This window comes from Stenella coeruleoalba (assembly GCF_951394435.1).
Source record: "Stenella coeruleoalba genome assembly, contig: scaffold_149, whole genome shotgun sequence".
In the NCBI taxonomy this organism is placed as follows: Eukaryota; Metazoa; Chordata; class Mammalia; order Artiodactyla; family Delphinidae; genus Stenella; species Stenella coeruleoalba.
Window position 1 is genome coordinate 513,807 of NW_027646121.1, and position 20,041 is coordinate 533,847.

The window sequence follows — 20,041 nt, forward strand, 5'->3', positions numbered from 1 at the left end:
GTACAGATAAAGTTCCTTAAGCCAAATATGGAATAGACAAGAGCTACTCCTTGCTCAACGAAATGGACTCAACACCGCATATTAAACGCCTAAGAATGTACCTGACTAGTAAGTATCTTAAAACCTATGGATTGCTATGTCTCCGAAAGAGAATCAAGCATGTGTACAGGGGCATAAACGCAGCAGTGATAGGATTGGAGAGGTTCGGTGAGCAAATGAAGACCCTTTGAAGTCATATTGCATGGTACCCATTCCACGGGTTTCAACTACCCAGGTTTTAGGTATTCTTCCTTCAGCTAAAACATGCATGTGGAACCCAAGTATGATCAACCATGTGAATGGGAGACGTGTTCAAATATGTCTCAGTTTTCCTCCCCTGGTACTCGGGTGCAACATTCCAGACGCTTTACTAACACTCTCCCCACTTGGAAAGTCAGCGCCTTTAACCTCCTGTTTGGCCCAGTTTGCAATTTCTGCGGAAGATGAACAGGAATAGCGAGAACCAATGAGAGGCTAGCTGGAGGTGTCTGGACGGGCAAATTTAACTCTCATTTCCCACCAGGAAGAGGAAATAACCAAAGGCTCAGTGTGCCGTGCCGGAACCAGATTAGGGCCTGAAGCCATCCTGCGGTGTTGCGGCCAGGTCACAAGAAAGCGAGTTGAAGAAAGGAGCTCAGGGGCACTGTAATTCACAAACCTGCAGAGTTATAAATGACAGCTATCGTCCAAAAATAGACTGAAGTAAGGCTGCCAAGAGGACTTGAAAGCGGGGCAGAATTGCAGGAAACCGATTTCAGGAGGTAGACTGGAATTGCATTGAAAGCATAGGAAAAGAGGCAGAACGTCCACAATGATGCACTTGGCCAAAAAGGGCGTATGCGTTTTTTCCTGAATATATTCAGGAAAAAACGCATACGCCCTTTTTGGCCAACCAAGCAAGCTTGCAAAGGAAATCTGAACTACAATGAAGTCTCACTTCCCCCCGGTCAAAAGGGCCATCTGAAAAAAGTGTAAAATCCAGAAAGGCAGGACAGGCCATGGAGAACTGGGAGCCTTGTTATGCTGATGGGCGGTATGTAAATTGCCAACAACCACTCAGGAGAAGTGTATGGTGTTTCCTGAAACATCTAAAAAACAAAGCAACAGAACCTAGGGCACTTCCACTTATGGTCCTATAGCTTAGGGAAAATAAAATCAAAAAGACACAGCCACCCCAAAGTTTGGAACGGCTCTGTTTACAAGAACCTCATTTACAGTACAAGTTCAACATCGCAGAAAGTGAAAAATGGATAAAGAAGTTGTGGTATTTACTTACAAAGCAATATCACTCAGCAATGAAATCTGTGTCATCAGGCCCTTAGCAGCACAATGAGTGGATTCAGGTATGATGATTCTAACTGAAATAAGTCACACAGAAAAAGAAACATCATAAGATATCAGTAAGACACGGAATGTAAACTTGGCTACACAGGAACTGAATTACAGAACAGAACAGGGTCTCAAATTTAGAAAACCAACTTATGCTTGCTTAAGGGTAAAGGTGAGTTGGGGTGCTGCATAAAACCAGAGATTGAAATGAGCACAGATAAAGTTCCTTAAGCCAAATATGGAATAGACAAGAGCTACTCCTTGCTCAACGAAATGGACTCAACACCGCATATTAAACGCCTAAGAATGTACCTGACTAGTAAGTATCTTAAAACCTATGGATTGCTATGTCTCCGAAAGAGAATCAAGCATGTGTACAGGGGCATAAACGCAGCAGTGATAGGATTGGAGAGGTTCGGTGAGCAAATGAAGACCCTTTGAAGTCATATTGCATGGTACCCATTCCACGGGTTTCAACTCTCCAGGTTTAAGGTATTGTTCCTTCAGCTAAAACATGCATGTGGAACCTAGAGTATGATCAACCATGTGATCGGGAGACGTGTTCAAATATGTCTCAGTTTTCATACCCTGGTACTCGGGTGCAACATTCCAGACGCTTTACTAACACTCTCCCCACTTGGAGAGTCAGTCCCTTTAACCTCCTGTTTGGCCCAGTTTGCAATTTCTGTGGAAGATGAACAGGAATAGCGAGAACCAATGAGAGACTAGCTGGAGGTGTCTGGATGGGCAAATTTAACTCTCATTTCCCACCAGGAAGAGGAATTAACCAAAGGCTCAGCGTGCCGTGCCAGAACCAGATTAGGGCCTGAAGACATCCTGCGGTGTTGCGGCCAGGTCACAAGAAAGCGAGTTGAAGAAAGGAGCTCAGGAGCACTGTAATTCACAAACCTGCAGAGTTATAAATGACAGCTATCGTCCAAAAATAGACTGAAGTAAGGCTGCCAAGAGGACTTGAAAGCGGGGCAGAATTGCAGGAAACCGATTTCAGGAGGTAGACTGGAATTGCATTGAAAGCATAGGAAAAGAGGCAGAACGTCCACAATGATGCACTTGGCCAAAAAGGGCGTATGCGTTTTTTCCTGAATATATTCAGGAAAAAACGCATACGCCCTTTTTGGCCAACCAAGCATGCTTGCAAAGGAAATCTGCACTACAATGAAGTCTCACTTCCCCCCAGTCAAAAGGGCCATCTGAAAAAAGTGTAAAATCCAGAAAGGCAGGACAGGCCATGGAGAACTGGGAGCCTTGTTATGCTGATGGGCGGGATGTAAATTACCAACAGACACTCAGGAGAAGTGTATGGTGTTTCCTGAAACATCTAAAAAACAAAGCAACAGAGCCTAGGGCACTGCCACTTATGGTCCTATAGCTTAGGGAAATTAAAATCAAAAAGACACAACCACCCCAAAGTTTGGGACGCCTCTGTTTACAAGAACCTCGTTTACAGTACAAGTTCAACATCGCAGAAAGTGAAAAATGGATAAAGAGGTTGTGGTATTTACTTACAAAGCAATATCACTCAGCAATGAAATCTGTGTCATCAGGCCCTTAGCAGCACAATGAGTGGATTCAGGTATGATGATTCTAACTGAAATAAGTCACACAGAAAAAGAAACATCATAAGATATCAGTAATACACTGAATGTAAACTTGGCTACACAGGAACTGAATTACAGAACAGGGTCTCAAATTTAGAAAACCAACTTATGCTTGCTTAAGGGGAAAGGTGAGTTGGGGTGCTGCATAAAACCAGAGATTGAAATGAGTACAGATAAAGTTCCTTAAGCCAAATATGGAATAGACAAGAGCTACTCCTTGCTCAACGAAATGGACTCAACACCGCATATTAAACGCCTAAGAATGTACCTGACTAGTAAGTATCTTAAAACCTATGGATTGCTATGTCTCTGAAAGAGAATCAAGCATGTGTACAGGGGCATAAACGCAGCAGTGATAGGATTGGAGAGGTTCGGTGAGCAAATGAAGACCCTTTGAAGTCATATTGCATGGTACCCATTCCACGGGTTTCAACTACCCAGGTTTTAGGTATTCTTCCTTCAGCTAAAACATGCATGTGGAACCCAAGTATGATCAACCATGTGAATGGGAGACGTGTTCAAATATGTCTCAGTTTTCCTCCCCTGGTACTCGGGTGCAACATTCCAGACGCTTTACTAACACTCTCCCCACTTGGAAAGTCAGCGCCTTTAACCTCCTGTTTGGCCCAGTTTGCAATTTCTGCGGAAGATGAACAGGAATAGCGAGAACCAATGAGAGGCTAGCTGGAGGTGTCTGGACGGGCAAATTTAACTCTCATTTCCCACCAGGAAGAGGAAATAACCAAAGGCTCAGTGTGCCGTGCCGGAACCAGATTAGGGCCTGAAGCCATCCTGCGGTGTTGCGGCCAGGTCACAAGAAAGCGAGTTGAAGAAAGGAGCTCAGGGGCACTGTAATTCACAAACCTGCAGAGTTATAAATGACAGCTATCGTCCAAAAATAGACTGAAGTAAGGCTGCCAAGAGGACTTGAAAGCGGGGCAGAATTGCAGGAAACCGATTTCAGGAGGTAGACTGGAATTGCATTGAAAGCATAGGAAAAGAGGCAGAACGTCCACAATGATGCACTTGGCCAAAAAGGGCGTATGCGTTTTTTCCTGAATATATTCAGGAAAAAACGCATATGCCCTTTTTGGCCAACCAAGCAAGCTTGCAAAGGAAATCTGAACTACAATGAAGTCTCACTTCCCCCCGGTCAAAAGGGCCATCTGAAAAAAGTGTAAAATCCAGAAAGGCAGGACAGGCCATGGAGAACTGGGAGCCTTGTTATGCTGATGGGCGGTATGTAAATTGCCAACAACCACTCAGGAGAAGTGTATGGTGTTTCCTGAAACATCTAAAATACAAAGCAACAGACCCTACGGCACTTCCACTTATGGTCCTATAGCTTAGGGAATTTAAAATCAAAAAGACACAGCCACCCCAAAGTTTCGAACGGCTCTGTTTACAAGAACCTCGTTTACAGTACAAGTTCAACATCGCAGAAATTGAAAAATGGATAAAGAAGTTGTGGTATTTACTTACAAAGCAATATCACTCAGCAATGAAATCTGTGTCATCAGGCCCTTAGCAGCACAATGAGTGGATTCAGGTATGATGATTCTAACTGAAATAAGTCACACAGAAAAAGAAACATCATAAGATATCAGTAATACACTGAATGTAAACTTGGCTACACAGGAACTGAATTACAGAACAGAACAAGGTCTCAAATTTAGAAAACCAACTTATGCTTGCTTAAGGGGAAAGGTGAGTTGGGGTGCTGCATAAAACCAGAGATTGAAATGAGCACAGATAAAGTTCCTTAAGCCAAATATGGAATAGACAAGAGCTACTCCTTGCTCAACGAAATGGACTCAACACCGCATATTAAACGCCTAAGAATGTACCTGACTAGTAAGTATCTTAAAACCTATGGATTGCTATGTCTCCGAAAGAGAATCAAGCATGTGTACAGGGGCATAAACGCAGCAGTGATAGGATTGGAGAGGTTCGGTGAGCAAATGAAGACCCTTTGAAGTCATATTGCATGGTACCCATTCCACGGGTTTCAACTACCCAGGTTTTAGGTATTCTTCCTTCAGCTAAAACATGCATGTGGAACCCAAGTATGATCAACCAAGTGAATGGGAGACGTGTTCAAATATGTCTCAGTTTTCCTCCCCTGGTACTCGGGTGCAACATTCCAGACGCTTTACTAACACTCTCCCCACTTGGAAAGTCAGCGCCTTTAACCTCCTGTTTGGCCCAGTTTGCAATTTCTGCGGAAGATGAACAGGAATAGCGAGAACCAATGAGAGGCTAGCTGGAGGTGTCTGGACGGGCAAATTTAACTCTCATTTCCCACCAGGAAGAGGAAATAACCAAAGGCTCAGTGTGCCGTGCCGGAACCAGATTAGGGCCTGAAGCCATCCTGCGGTGTTGCGGCCAGGTCACAAGAAAGCGAGTTGAAGAAAGGAGCTCAGGGGCACTGTAATTCACAAACCTGCAGAGTTATAAATGACAGCTATCGTCCAAAAATAGACTGAAGTAAGGCTGCCAAGAGGACTTGAAAGCGGGGCAGAATTGCAGGAAACCGATTTCAGGAGGTAGACTGGAATTGCATTGAAAGCATAGGAAAAGAGGCAGAACGTCCACAATGATGCACTTGGCCAAAAAGGGCGTATGCGTTTTTTCCTGAATATATTCAGGAAAAAACGCATACGCCCTTTTTGGCCAACCAAGCAAGCTTGCAAAGGAAATCTGCACTACAATGAAGTCTCACTTCCCCCCGGTCAAAAGGGCCATCTGAAAAAAGTGTAAAATCCAGAAAGGCAGGACAGGCCATGGAGAACTGGGAGCCTTGTTATGCTGATGGGCGGGATGTAAATTGCCAACAACCACTCGGGAGAAGTGTATGGTGTTTCCTGAAACATCTAAAAAACAAAGCAACAGAACCTAGGGCACTTCCACTTATGGTCCTATAGCTTAGGGAAATTAAAATCAAAAAGACACAGCCACCCCAAAGTTTGGAACGGCTCTGTTTACAAGAACCTCGTTTACAGTACAAGTTCAACATCGCAGAAATTGAAAAATGGATAAAGAAGTTGTGGTATTTACTTACAAAGCAATATCACTCAGCAATGAAATCTGTGTCATCAGGCCCTTAGCAGCACAATGAGTGGATTCAGGTATGATGATTCTAACTGAAATAAGTCACACAGAAAAAGAAACATCATAAGATATCAGTAATACACTGAATGTAAACTTGGCTACACAGGAACTGAATTACAGAACAGAACAAGGTCTCAAATTTAGAAAACCAACTTATGCTTGCTTAAGGGGAAAGGTGAGTTGGGGTGCTGCATAAAACCAGAGATTGAAATGAGCACAGATAAAGTTCCTTAAGCCAAATATGGAATAGACAAGAGCTACTCCTTGCTCAACGAAATGGACTCAACACCGCATATTAAACGCCTAAGAATGTACCTGACTAGTAAGTATCTTAAAACCTATGGATTGCTATGTCTCCGAAAGAGAATCAAGCATGTGTACAGGGGCATAAACGCAGCAGTGATAGGATTGGAGAGGTTCGGTGAGCAAATGAAGACCCTTTGAAGTCATATTGCATGGTACCCATTCCACGGGTTTCAACTACCCAGGTTTTAGGTATTCTTCCTTCAGCTAAAACATGCATGTGGAACCCAAGTATGATCAACCAAGTGAATGGGAGACGTGTTCAAATATGTCTCAGTTTTCCTCCCCTGGTACTCGGGTGCAACATTCCAGACGCTTTACTAACACTCTCCCCACTTGGAAAGTCAGCGCCTTTAACCTCCTGTTTGGCCCAGTTTGCAATTTCTGCGGAAGATGAACAGGAATAGCGAGAACCAATGAGAGGCTAGCTGGAGGTGTCTGGACGGGCAAATTTAACTCTCATTTCCCACCAGGAAGAGGAAATAACCAAAGGCTCAGTGTGCCGTGCCGGAACCAGATTAGGGCCTGAAGCCATCCTGCGGTGTTGCGGCCAGGTCACAAGAAAGCGAGTTGAAGAAAGGAGCTCAGGGGCACTGTAATTCACAAACCTGCAGAGTTATAAATGACAGCTATCGTCCAAAAATAGACTGAAGTAAGGCTGCCAAGAGGACTTGAAAGCGGGGCAGAATTGCAGGAAACCGATTTCAGGAGGTAGACTGGAATTGCATTGAAAGCATAGGAAAAGAGGCAGAACGTCCACAATGATGCACTTGGCCAAAAAGGGCGTATGCGTTTTTTCCTGAATATATTCAGGAAAAAACGCATACGCCCTTTTTGGCCAACCAAGCAAGCTTGCAAAGGAAATCTGCACTACAATGAAGTCTCACTTCCCCCCGGTCAAAAGGGCCATCTGAAAAAAGTGTAAAATCCAGAAAGGCAGGACAGGCCATGGAGAACTGGGAGCCTTGTTATGCTGATGGGCGGGATGTAAATTGCCAACAACCACTCGGGAGAAGTGTATGGTGTTTCCTGAAACATCTAAAAAACAAAGCAACAGAACCTAGGGCACTTCCACTTATGGTCCTATAGCTTAGGGAAATTAAAATCAAAAAGACACAGCCACCCCAAAGTTTGGAACGGCTCTGTTTACAAGAACCTCATTTACAGTACAAGTTCAACATCGCAGAAAGTGAAAAATGGATAAAGAAGTTGTGGTATTTACTTACAAAGCAATATCACTCAGCAATGAAATCTGTGTCATCAGGCCCTTAGCAGCACAATGAGTGGATTCAGGTATGATGATTCTAACTGAAATAAGTCACACAGAAAAAGAAACATCATAAGATATCAGTAAGACACGGAATGTAAACTTGGCTACACAGGAACTGAATTACAGAACAGAACAGGGTCTCAAATTTAGAAAACCAACTGATGCTTGCTTAAGGGTAAAGGTGAGTTTGGGTGCTGCATAAAACCAGAGATTGAAATGAGCACAGATAAAGTTCCTTAAGCCAAATATGGAATAGACAAGAGCTACTCCTTGCTCAATGAAATGGACTCAACACCGCATATTAAACGCCTAAGAATGTACCTGACTAGTAAGTATCTTAAAACCTATGGATTGCTATGTCTCCGAAAGAGAATCAAGCATGTGTACAGGGGCATAAACGCAGCAGTGATAGGATTGGAGAGGTTCGGTGAGCAAATGAAGACCCTTTGAAGTCATATTGCATGGTACCCATTCCACGGGTTTCAACTACCCAGGTTTAAGGTATTCTTCCTTCAGCTAAAACATGCATGTGGAACCTAGAGTATGATCAACCATGTGATCGGGAGACGTGTTCAAATATGTCTCAGTTTTCATACCCTGGTACTCGGGTGCAACATTCCAGACGCTTTACTAACACTCTCCCCACTTGGAGAGTCAGTCCCTTTAACCTCCTGTTTGGCCCAGTTTGCAATTTCTGTGGAAGATGAACAGGAATAGCGAGAACCAATGAGAGACTAGCTGGAGGTGTCTGGATGGGCAAATTTAACTCTCATTTCCCACCAGGAAGAGGAAGTAACCAAAGGCTCAGCGTGCCGTGCCAGAACCGGATTAGGGCCTGAAGCCATCCTGCGGTGTTGCGGCCAGGTCACAAGAAAGCGAGTTGAAGAAAGGAGCTCAGGAGCACTGTAATTCACAAACCTGCAGAGTTATAAATGACAGCTATCGTCCAAAAATAGACTGAAGTAAGGCTGCCAAGAGGACTTGAAAGTGGGGCAGAATTGCAGGAAACCGATTTCAGGAGGTAGACTGGAATTGCATTGAAAGCATAGGAAAAGAGGCAGAACGTCCACAATGATGCACTTGGCCAAAAAGGGCGTATGCGTTTTTTCCTGAATATATTCAGGAAAAAACGCATACGCCCTTTTTGGCCAACCAAGCAAGCTTGCAAAGGAAATCTGCACTACAATGAAGTCTCACTTCCCCCTGGTCAAAAGGGCCATCTGAAAAAAGTGTAAAATCCAGAAAGGCAGGACAGGCCATGGAGAACTGGGAGCCTTGTTATGCTGATGGGCGGGATGTAAATTACCAACAGACACTCAGGAGAAGTGTATGGTGTTTCCTGAAACATCTAAAAAACAAAGCAACAGAGCCTAGGGCACTGCCACTTATGGTCCTATAGCTTAGGGAAAATAAAATCAAAAAGACACAGCCACCCCAAAGTTTGGGACGCCTCTGTTTACAAGAACCTCGTTTACAGTACAAGTTCAACATCGCAGAAATTGAAAAATGGATAAAGAGGTTGTGGTATTTACTTACAAAGCAATATCACTCAGCAATGAAATCTGTGTCATCAGGCCCTTAGCAGCACAATGAGTGGATTCAGGTATGATGATTCTAACTGAAATAAGTCACACAGAAAAAGAAACATCATAAGATATCAGTAATACACTGAATGTAAACTTGGCTACACAGGAACTGAATTACAGAACAGAACAAGGTCTCAAATTTAGAAAACCAACTTATGCTTGCTTAAGGGGAAAGGTGAGTTGGGGTGCTGCATAAAACCAGAGATTGAAATGAGCACAGATAAAGTTCCTTAAGCCAAATATGGAATAGACAAGAGCTACTCCTTGCTCAACGAAATGGAGTCAACACCGCATATTAAACGCCTAAGAATGTACCTGACTAGTAAGTATCTTAAAACCTATGGATTGCTATGTCTCCGAAAGAGAATCAAGCATGTGTACAGGGGCATAAACGCAGCAGTGATAGGATTGGAGAGGTTCGGTGAGCAAATGAAGACCCTTTGAAGTCATATTGCATGGTACCCATTCCACGGGTTTCAACTACCCAGGTTTTAGGTATTCTTCCTTCAGCTAAAACATGCATGTGGAACCCAAGTATGATCAACCATGTGAATGGGAGACGTGTTCAAATATGTCTCAGTTTTCCTCCCCTGGTACTCGGGTGCAACATTCCAGACGCTTTACTAACACTCTCCCCACTTGGAAAGTCAGCGCCTTTAACCTCCTGTTTGGCCCAGTTTGCAATTTCTGCGGAAGATGAACAGGAATAGCGAGAACCAGTGAGAGGCTAGCTGGAGGTGTCTGGACGGGCAAATTTAACTCTCATTTCCCACCAGGAAGAGGAAATAACCAAAGGCTCAGTGTGCAGTGCCGGAACCAGATTAGGGCCTGAAGCCATCCTGCGGTGTTGCGGCCAGCTCACAAGAAAGCGAGTTGAAGAAAGGAGCTCAGGGGCACTGTAATTCACAAACCTGCAGAGTTATAAATGACAGCTATCGTCCAAAAATAGACTGAAGTAAGGCTGCCAAGAGGACTTGAAAGCGGGGCAGAATTGCAGGAAACCGATTTCAGGAGGTAGACTGGAATTGCATTGAAAGCATAGGAAAAGAGGCAGAACGTCCACAATGATGCACTTGGCCAAAAAGGGCGTATGCGTTTTTTCCTGAATATATTCAGGAAAAAACGCATACGCCCTTTTTGGCCAACCAAGCAAGCTTGCAAAGGAAATCTGCACTACAATGAAGTCTCACTTCCCCCCGGTCAAAAGGGCCATCTGAAAAAAGTGTAAAATCCAGAAAGGCAGGACAGGCCATGGAGAACTGGGAGCCTTGTTATGCTGATGGGCGGGATGTAAATTGCCAACAACCACTCGGGAGAAGTGTATGGTGTTTCCTGAAACATCTAAAAAACAAAGCAACAGAACCTAGGGCACTTCCACTTATGGTCCTATAGCTTAGGGAATTTAAAATCAAAAAGACACAGCCACCCCAAAGTTTCGAACGGCTCTGTTTACAAGAACCTCGTTTACAGTACAAGTTCAACATCGCAGAAATTGAAAAATGGATAAAGAAGTTGTGGTATTTACTTACAAAGCAATATCACTCAGCAATGAAATCTGTGTCATCAGGCCCTTAGCAGCACAATGAGTGGATTCAGGTATGATGATTCTAACTGAAATAAGTCACACAGAAAAAGAAACATCATAAGATATCAGTAATACACGGAATGTAAACTTGGCTACACAGGAACTGAATTACAGAACAGAACAAGGTCTCAAATTTAGAAAACCAACTTATGCTTGCTTAAGGGGAAAGGTGAGTTGGGGTGCTGCATAAAACCAGAGATTGAAATGAGCACAGATAAAGTTCCTTAAGCCAAATATGGAATAGACAAGAGCTACTCCTTGCTCAACGAAATGGACTCAACACCGCATATTAAACGCCTAAGAATGTACCTGACTAGTAAGTATCTTAAAACCTATGGATTGCTATGTCTCCGAAAGAGAATCAAGCATGTGTACAGGGGCATAAACGCAGCAGTGATAGGATTGGAGAGGTTCGGTGAGCAAATGAAGACCCTTTGAAGTCATATTGCATGGTACCCATTCCACGGGTTTCAACTACCCAGGTTTTAGGTATTCTTCCTTCAGCTAAAACATGCATGTGGAACCTAGAGTATGATCAACCATGTGAATGGGAGACGTGTTCAAATATGTTTCAGTTTTCGTACCCTGGTACTCGGGTGCAACATTCCAGACGCTTTACTAACACTCTCCCCACTTGGAGAGTCAGTCCCTTTAACCTCCTGTTTGGCCCAGTTTGCAATTTCTGCGGAAGATGAACAGGAATAGCGAGAACCAATGAGAGACTAGCTGGAGGTGTCTGGACGGGCAAATTTAACTCTCATTTCCCACCAGGAAGAGGAATTAACCAAAGGCTCAGCGTGCCGTGCCGGAACCAGATTAGGGCCTGAAGCCATCCTGCGGTGTTGCAGCCAGCTCACAAGAAAGCGAGTTGAAGAAAGGAGCTCAGGGGCACTGTAATTCACAAACCTGCAGAGTTAAAAATGACAGCTATCGTCCAAAAATAGACTGAAGTAAGGCTGCCAAGAGGACTTGAAAGCGGGGCAGAATTGCAGGAAACCGATTTCAGGAGGTAGACTGGAATTGCATTGAAAGCATAGGAAAAGAGGCAGAACGTCCACAATGATGCACTTGGCCAAAAAGGGCGTATGCGTTTTTTCCTGAATATATTCAGGAAAAAACGCATACGCCCTTTTTGGCCAACCAAGCAAGCTTGCAAAGGAAATCTGCACTACAATGAAGTCTCACTTCCCCCTGGTCAAAAGGGCCATCTGAAAAAAGTGTAAAATCCAGAAAGGCAGGACAGGCCATGGAGAACTGGGAGCCTTGTTATGCTGATGGGCGGGATGTAAATTGCCAACAACCACTCGGGAGAAGTGTATGGTGTTTCCTGAAACATCTAAAAAACAAAGCAACAGAACCTAGGGCACTTCCACTTATGGTCCTATAGCTTAGGGAAATTAAAATCAAAAAGACACAGCCACCCCAAAGTTTGGGACGCCTCTGTTTACAAGAACCTCGTTTACAGTACAAGTTCAACATCGCAGAAATTGAAAAATGGATAAAGAGGTTGTGGTATTTATTACAAAGCAATATCACTCAGCAATGAAATCTGTGTCATCAGGCCCTTAGCAGCACAATGAGTGGATTCAGGTATGATGATTCTAACTGAAATAAGTCACACAGAAAAAGAAACATCATAAGATATCAGTAATACACGGAATGTAAACTTGGCTACACAGGAACTGAATTACAGAACAGAACAAGGTCTCAAATTTAGAAAACCAACTTATGCTTGCTTAAGGGGAAAGGTGAGTTGGGGTGCTGCATAAAACCAGAGATTGAAATGAGCACAGATAAAGTTCCTTAAGCCAAATATGGAATAGACAAGAGCTACTCCTTGCTCAACGAAATGGACTCAACACCGCATATTAAACGCCTAAGAATGTACCTGACTAGTAAGTATCTTAAAACCTATGGATTGCTATGTCTCCGAAAGAGAATCAAGCATGTGTACAGGGGCATAAATGCAGCAGTGATAGGATTGGAGAGGTTCGGTGAGCAAATGAAGACCCTTTGAAGTCATATTGCATGGTACCCATTCCACGGGTTTCAACTCTCCAGGTTTAAGGTATTCTTCCTTCAGCTAAAACATGCATGTGGAACCCAAGTATGATCAACCATGTGAATGGGAGACGTGTTCAAATATGTCTCAGTTTTCCTCCCCTGGTACTCGGGTGCAACATTCCAGACGCTTTACTAACACTCTCCCCACTTGGAAAGTCAGCGCCTTTAACCTCCTGTTTGGCCCAGTTTGCAATTTCTGCGGAAGATGAACAGGAATAGCGAGAACCAATGAGAGGCTAGCTGGAGGTGTCTGGACGGGCAAATTTAACTCTCATTTCCCACCAGGAAGAGGAAATAACCAAAGGCTCAGTGTGCCGTGCCGGAACCAGATTAGGGCCTGAAGCCATCCTGCGGTGTTGCGGCCAGGTCACAAGAAAGCGAGTTGAAGAAAGGAGCTCAGGGGCACTGTAATTCACAAACCTGCAGAGTTATAAATGACAGCTATCGTCCAAAAATAGACTGAAGTAAGGCTGCCAAGAGGACTTGAAAGCGGGGCAGAATTGCAGGAAACCGATTTCAGGAGGTAGACTGGAATTGCATTGAAAGCATAGGAAAAGAGGCAGAACGTCCACAATGATGCACTTGGCCAAAAAGGGCGTATGCGTTTTTTCCTGAATATATTCAGGAAAAAACGCATACGCCCTTTTTGGCCAACCAAGCAAGCTTGCAAAGGAAATCTGAACTACAATGCAGTCTCACTTCCCCCCGGTCAAAAGGGCCATCTGAAAAAAGTGTAAAATCCAGAAAGGCAGGACAGGCCATGGAGAACTGGGAGCCTTGTTATGCTGATGGGCGGTATGTAAATTGCCAACAACCACTCAGGAGAAGTGTATGGTGTTTCCTGAAACATCTAAAATACAAAGCAACAGACCCTACGGCACTTCCACTTATGGTCCTATAGCTTAGGGAATTTAAAATCAAAAAGACACAGCCACCCCAAAGTTTCGAACGGCTCTGTTTACAAGAACCTCGTTTACAGTACAAGTTCAACATCGCAGAAAGTGAAAAATGGATAAAGAAGTTGTGGTATTTACTTACAAAGCAATATCACTCAGCAATGAAATCTGTGTCATCAGGCCCTTAGCAGCACAATGAGTGGATTCAGGTATGATGATTCTAACTGAAATAAGTCACACAGAAAAAGAAACATCATAAGATATCAGTAATACACGGAATGTAAACTTGGCTACACAGGAACTGAATTACAGAACAGAACAAGGTCTCAAATTTAGAAAATCAACTTATGCTTGCTTAAGGGGAAAGGTGAGTTGGGGTGCTGCATAAAACCAGAGATTGAAATGAGCACAGATAAAGTTCCTTAAGCCAAATATGGAATAGACAAGAGCTACTCCTTGCTCAACGAAATGGACTCAACACCGCATATTAAACGCCTAAGAATGTACCTGACTAGTAAGTATCTTAAAACCTATGGATTGCTATGTCTCCGAAAGAGAATCAAGCATGTGTACAGGGGCATAAACGCAGCAGTGATAGGATTGGAGAGGTTCGGTGAGCAAATGAAGACCCTTTGAAGTCATATTGCATGGTACCCATTCCACGGGTTTCAACTACCCAGGTTTTAGGTATTCTTCCTTCAGCTAAAACATGCATGTGGAACCTAGAGTATGATCAACCATGTGATCGGGAGACGTGTTCAAATATGTTTCAGTTTTCGTACCCTGGTACTCGGGTGCAACATTCCAGACGCTTTACTAACACTCTCCCCACTTGGAGAGTCAGTCCCTTTAACCTCCTGTTTGGCCCAGTTTGCAATTTCTGCGGAAGATGAACAGGAATAGCGAGAACCAATGAGAGACTAGCTGGAGGTGTCTGGACGGGCAAATTTAACTCTCATTTCCCACCAGGAAGAGGAATTAACCAAAGGCTCAGCGTGCCGTGCCGGAACCAGATTAGGGCCTGAAGCCATCCTGCGGTGTTGCAGCCAGCTCACAAGAAAGCGAGTTGAAGAAAGGAGCTCAGGGGCACTGTAATTCACAAACCTGCAGAGTTATAAATGACAGCTATCGTCCAAAAATAGACTGAAGTAAGGCTGCCAAGAGGACTTGAAAGCGGGGCAGAATTGCAGGAAACCGATTTCAGGAGGTAGACTGGAATTGCATTGAAAGCATAGGAAAAGAGGCAGAACGTCCACAATGATGCACTTGGCCAAAAAGGGCGTATGCGTTTTTTCCTGAATATATTCAGGAAAAAACGCATACGCCCTTTTTGGCCAACCAAGCAAGCTTGCAAAGGAAATCTGCACTACAATGAAGTCTCACTTCCCCCTGGTCAAAAGGGCCATCTGAAAAAAGTGTAAAATCCAGAAAGGCAGGACAGGCCATGGAGAACTGGGAGCCTTGTTATGCTGATGGGCGGGATGTAAATTGCCAACAACCACTCGGGAGAAGTGTATGGTGTTTCCTGAAACATCTAAAAAACAAAGCAACAGAACCTAGGGCACTTCCACTTATGGTCCTATAGCTTAGGGAAATTAAAATCAAAAAGACACAGCCACCCCAAAGGTTGGAACGGCTCTGTTTACAAGAACCTCATTTACAGTACAAGTTCAACATCACAGAAAGTGAAAAATGGATAAAGAAGTTGTGGTATTTACTTACAAAGCAATATCACTCAGCAATGAAATCTGTGTCATCAGGCCCTTAGCAGCACAATGAGTGGATTCAGGTATGATGATTCTAACTGAAATAAGTCACACAGAAAAAGAAACATCATAAGATATCAGTAATACACGGAATGTAAACTTGGCTACACAGGAACTGAATTACAGAACAGAACAACGTCTCAAATTTAGAAAACCAACTTATGCTTGCTTAAGGGGAAAGGTGAGTTGGGGTGCTGCATAAAACCAGAGATTGAAATGAGCACAGATAAAGTTCCTTAAGCCAAATATGGAATAGACAAGAGCTACTCCTTGCTCAACGAAATGGACTCAACACCGCATATTAAACGCCTAAGAATGTACCTGACTAGTAAGTATCTTAAAACCTATGGATTGCTATGTCTCCGAAAGAGAATCAAGCATGTGTACAGGGGCATAAACGCAGCAGTGATAGGATTGGAGAGGTTCGGTGAGCAAATGAAGACCCTTTGAAGTCATATTGCATGGTACCCATTCCACGGGTTTCAACTACCCAGGTTTTAGGTATTCTTCCTTCAGCTAAAACATGCATGTGGAACCCAAGTATGATCAACCATGTGAATGGGAGACGTGTTCAAATATGTCTCAGTTTTCCTCCCCTGGTACTCGGGTGCAACATTCCAGACGCTTTACTAACACTCTCCCCACTTGGAAAGTCAGCGCCTTTAACCTCCTGTTTGGCCCAGTTTGCAATTTCTGCGGAAGATGAACAGGAATAGCGAGAACCAATGAGAGGCTAGCTGGAGGTGTCTGGACGGGCAAATTTAACTCTCATTTCCCACCAGGAAGAGGAAATAACCAAAGGCTCAGTGTGCCGTGCCGGAACCAGATTAGGGCCTGAAGCCATCCTGTGGTGTTGCGGCCAGCTCACAAGAAAGCGAGTTGAAGAAAGAGCTCAGGGGCACTGTAATTCACAAACCTGCAGAGTTATAAATGACAGCTATCGTCCAAAAATAGACTGAAGTAAGGCTGCCAAGAGGACTTGAAAGCGGGGCAGAATTGCAGGAAACCGATTTCAGGAGGTAGACTGGAATTGCATTGAAAGCATAGGAAAAGAGGCAGAACGTCCACAATGATGCACTTGGCCAAAAAGGGCGTATGCGTTTTTTCCTGAATATATTCAGGAAAAAACGCATACGCCCTTTTTGGCCAACCAAGCAAGCTTGCAAAGGAAATCTGCACTACAATGAAGTCTCACTTCCCCCCGGTCAAAAGGGCCATCTGAAAAAAGTGTAAAATCCAGAAAGGCAGGACAGGCCATGGAGAACTGGGAGCCTTGTTATGCTGATGGGCGGGATGTAAATTGCCAACAACCACTCTGGAGAAGTGTATGGTGTTTCCTGAAACATCTAAAAAACAAAGCAACAGAACCTAGGGCACTTCCACTTATGGTCCTATAGCTTAGGGAAATTAAAATCAAAAAGACACAGCCACGCCAAAGTTTGGAACGGCTCTGTTTACAAGAACCTCATTTACAGTACAAGTTCAACATCGCAGAAAGTGAAAAATGGATAAAGAAGTTGTGGTATTTACTTACAAAGCAATATCACTCAGCAATGAAATCTGTGTCATCAGGCCCTTAGCAGCACAATGAGTGGATTCAGGTATGATGATTCTAACTGAAATAAGTCACACAGAAAAAGAAACATCATAAGATATCAGTAATACACGGAATGTAAACTTGGCTACACAGGAACTGAATTACAGAACAGAACAGGGTCTCAAATTTAGAAAACCAACTTATGCTTGCTTAAGGGGAAAGGTGAGTTCGGGTGCTGCATAAAACTAGAGATTGAAATGAGCACAGATAAAGTTCCTTAAGCCAAATATGGAATAGACAAGAGCTACTCCTTGCTCAACGAAATGGACTCAACACCGCATATTAAACGCCTAAGAATGTACCTGACTAGTAAGTATCTTAAAACCTATGGATTGCTATGTCTCTGAAAGAGAATCAAGCATGTGTACAGGGGCATAAACGCAGCAGTGATAGGATTGGAGAGGTTCGGTGAGCAAATGAAGACCCTTTGAAGTCATATTGCATGGTACCCATTCCACGGGTTTCAACTACCCAGGTTTTAGGTATTCTTCCTTCAGCTAAAACATGCATGTGGAACCCAGAGTATGATCATCCGTGTGAACGGGAGACGTGTTCAAATATGTCTCAGTTTTCCTCCCCTGGTACTCGGGTGCAACATTCCAGACGCTTTACTAACACTCTCCCGACTTGGAGAGTCATCGCCTTTAACCTCCTGTTTGGCCCAGTTTGTAATTTCTGTGGAAGATGAACAGGAATAGCGAGAACCAATGAGAGACTAGCTGGAGGTGTCTGGACGGGCAAATTTAACTCTCATTTCCCACCAGGAAGAGGAAATAACCAAAGGCTCAGCGTGCCGTGCCGGAACCAGATTAGGGCCTGAAGCCATCCTGTGGTGTTGCAGCCAGCTCACAAGAAAGCGAGTTGAAGAAAGAGCTCAGGGGCACTGTAATTCACAAACCTGCAGAGTTATAAATGACAGCTATCGTCCAAAAATAGACTGAAGTAAGGCTGCCAAGAGGACTTGAAAGCGGGGCAGAATTGCAGGAAACCGATTTCAGGAGGTAGACTGGAATTGCATTGAAAGCATAGGAAAAGAGGCAGAACGTCCACAATGATGCACTTGGCCAAAAAGGGCGTATGCGTTTTTTCCTGAATATATTCAGGAAAAAACGCATACGCCCTTTTTGGCCAACCAAGCAAGCTTGCAAAGGAAATCTGCACTACAATGAAGTCTCACTTCCCCCCGGTCAAAAGGGCCATCTGAAAAAAGTGTAAAATCCAGAAAGGCAGGACAGGCCATGGAGAACTGGGAGCCTTGTTATGCTGATGGGCGGGATGTAAATTGCCAACAACCACTCTGGAGAAGTGTATGGTGTTTCCTGAAACATCTAAAAAACAAAGCAACAGAACCTAGGGCACTTCCACTTATGGTCCTATAGCTTAGGGAAATTAAAATCAAAAAGACACAGCCACGCCAAAGTTTGGAACGGCTCTGTTTACAAGAACCTCATTTACAGTACAAGTTCAACATCGCAGAAAGTGAAAAATGGATAAAGAAGTTGTGGTATTTACTTACAAAGCAATATCACTCAGCAATGAAATCTGTGTCATCAGGCCCTTAGCAGCACAATGAGTGGATTCAGGTATGATGATTCTAACTGAAATAAGTCACACAGAAAAAGAAACATCATAAGATATCAGTAATACACGGAATGTAAACTTGGCTACACAGGAACTGAATTACAGAACAGAACACGGTCTCAAATTTAGAAAACCAACTTATGCTTGCTTAAGGGGAAAGGTGAGTTCGGGTGCTGCATAAAACTAGAGATTGAAATGAGCACAGATAAAGTTCCTTAAGCCAAATATGGAATAGACAAGAGCTACTCCTTGCTCAACGAAATGGACTCAACACCGCATATTAAACGCCTAAGAATGTACCTGACTAGTAAGTATCTTAAAACCTATGGATTGCTATGTCTCCGAAAGAGAATCAAGCATGTGTACAGGGGCATAAACGCAGCAGTGATAGGATTGGAGAGGTTCGGTGAGCAAATGAAGACCCTTTGAAGTCATATTGCATGGTACCCATTCCACGGGTTTCAACTACCCAGGTTTTAGGTATTCTTCTTTCAGCTAAAACATGCATGTGGAACCCAGAGTATGATCATCCGTGTGAACGGGAGACGTGTTCAAATCTGTCTCAGTTTTCCTCCCCTGGTACTCTGCTGCAACATTCCAGACGCTTTACTAACACTCTCCCGACTTGGAGAGTCATCGCCTTTAACCTCCTGTTTGGCCCAGTTTGCAATTTCTGTGGAAGATGAACAGGAATAGCGAGAACCAATGAGAGATTAGCTGGAGGTGTCTGGACGGGCAAATTTAACTCTCATTTCCCACCAGGAAGAGGAAATAACCAAAGGCTCAGCGTGCCGTGCCGGAACCAGATTAGTGCCTGAAGCCATCCTGCGGTGTTGCGGCCAGCTCACAAGAAAGCGAGTTGAAGAAAGAGCTCAGGGGCACTGTAATTCACAAACCTGCAGAGTTATAAATGACAGCTATCGTCCAAAAATAGACTGAAGTAAGGCTGCCAAGAGGACTTGAAAGCGGGGCAGAATTGCAGGAAACCGATTTCAGGAGGTAGACTGGAATTGCATTGAAAGCATAGGAAAAGAGGCAGAACGTCCACAATGATGCACTTGGCCAAAAATGGCGTATGCGTTTTTTCCTGAATATATTCAGGAAAAAACGCATACGCCCTTTTTGGCCAACCAAGCAAGCTTGCAAAGGAAATCTGCACTACAATGAAGTCTCACTTCCCCCCGGTCAAAAGGGTCATCTGAAAAAAGTGTAAAATCCAGAAAGGCAGGACAGGCCATGGAGAACTGGGAGCCTTGTTATGCTGATGGGCGGGATGTAAATTACCAACAGACACT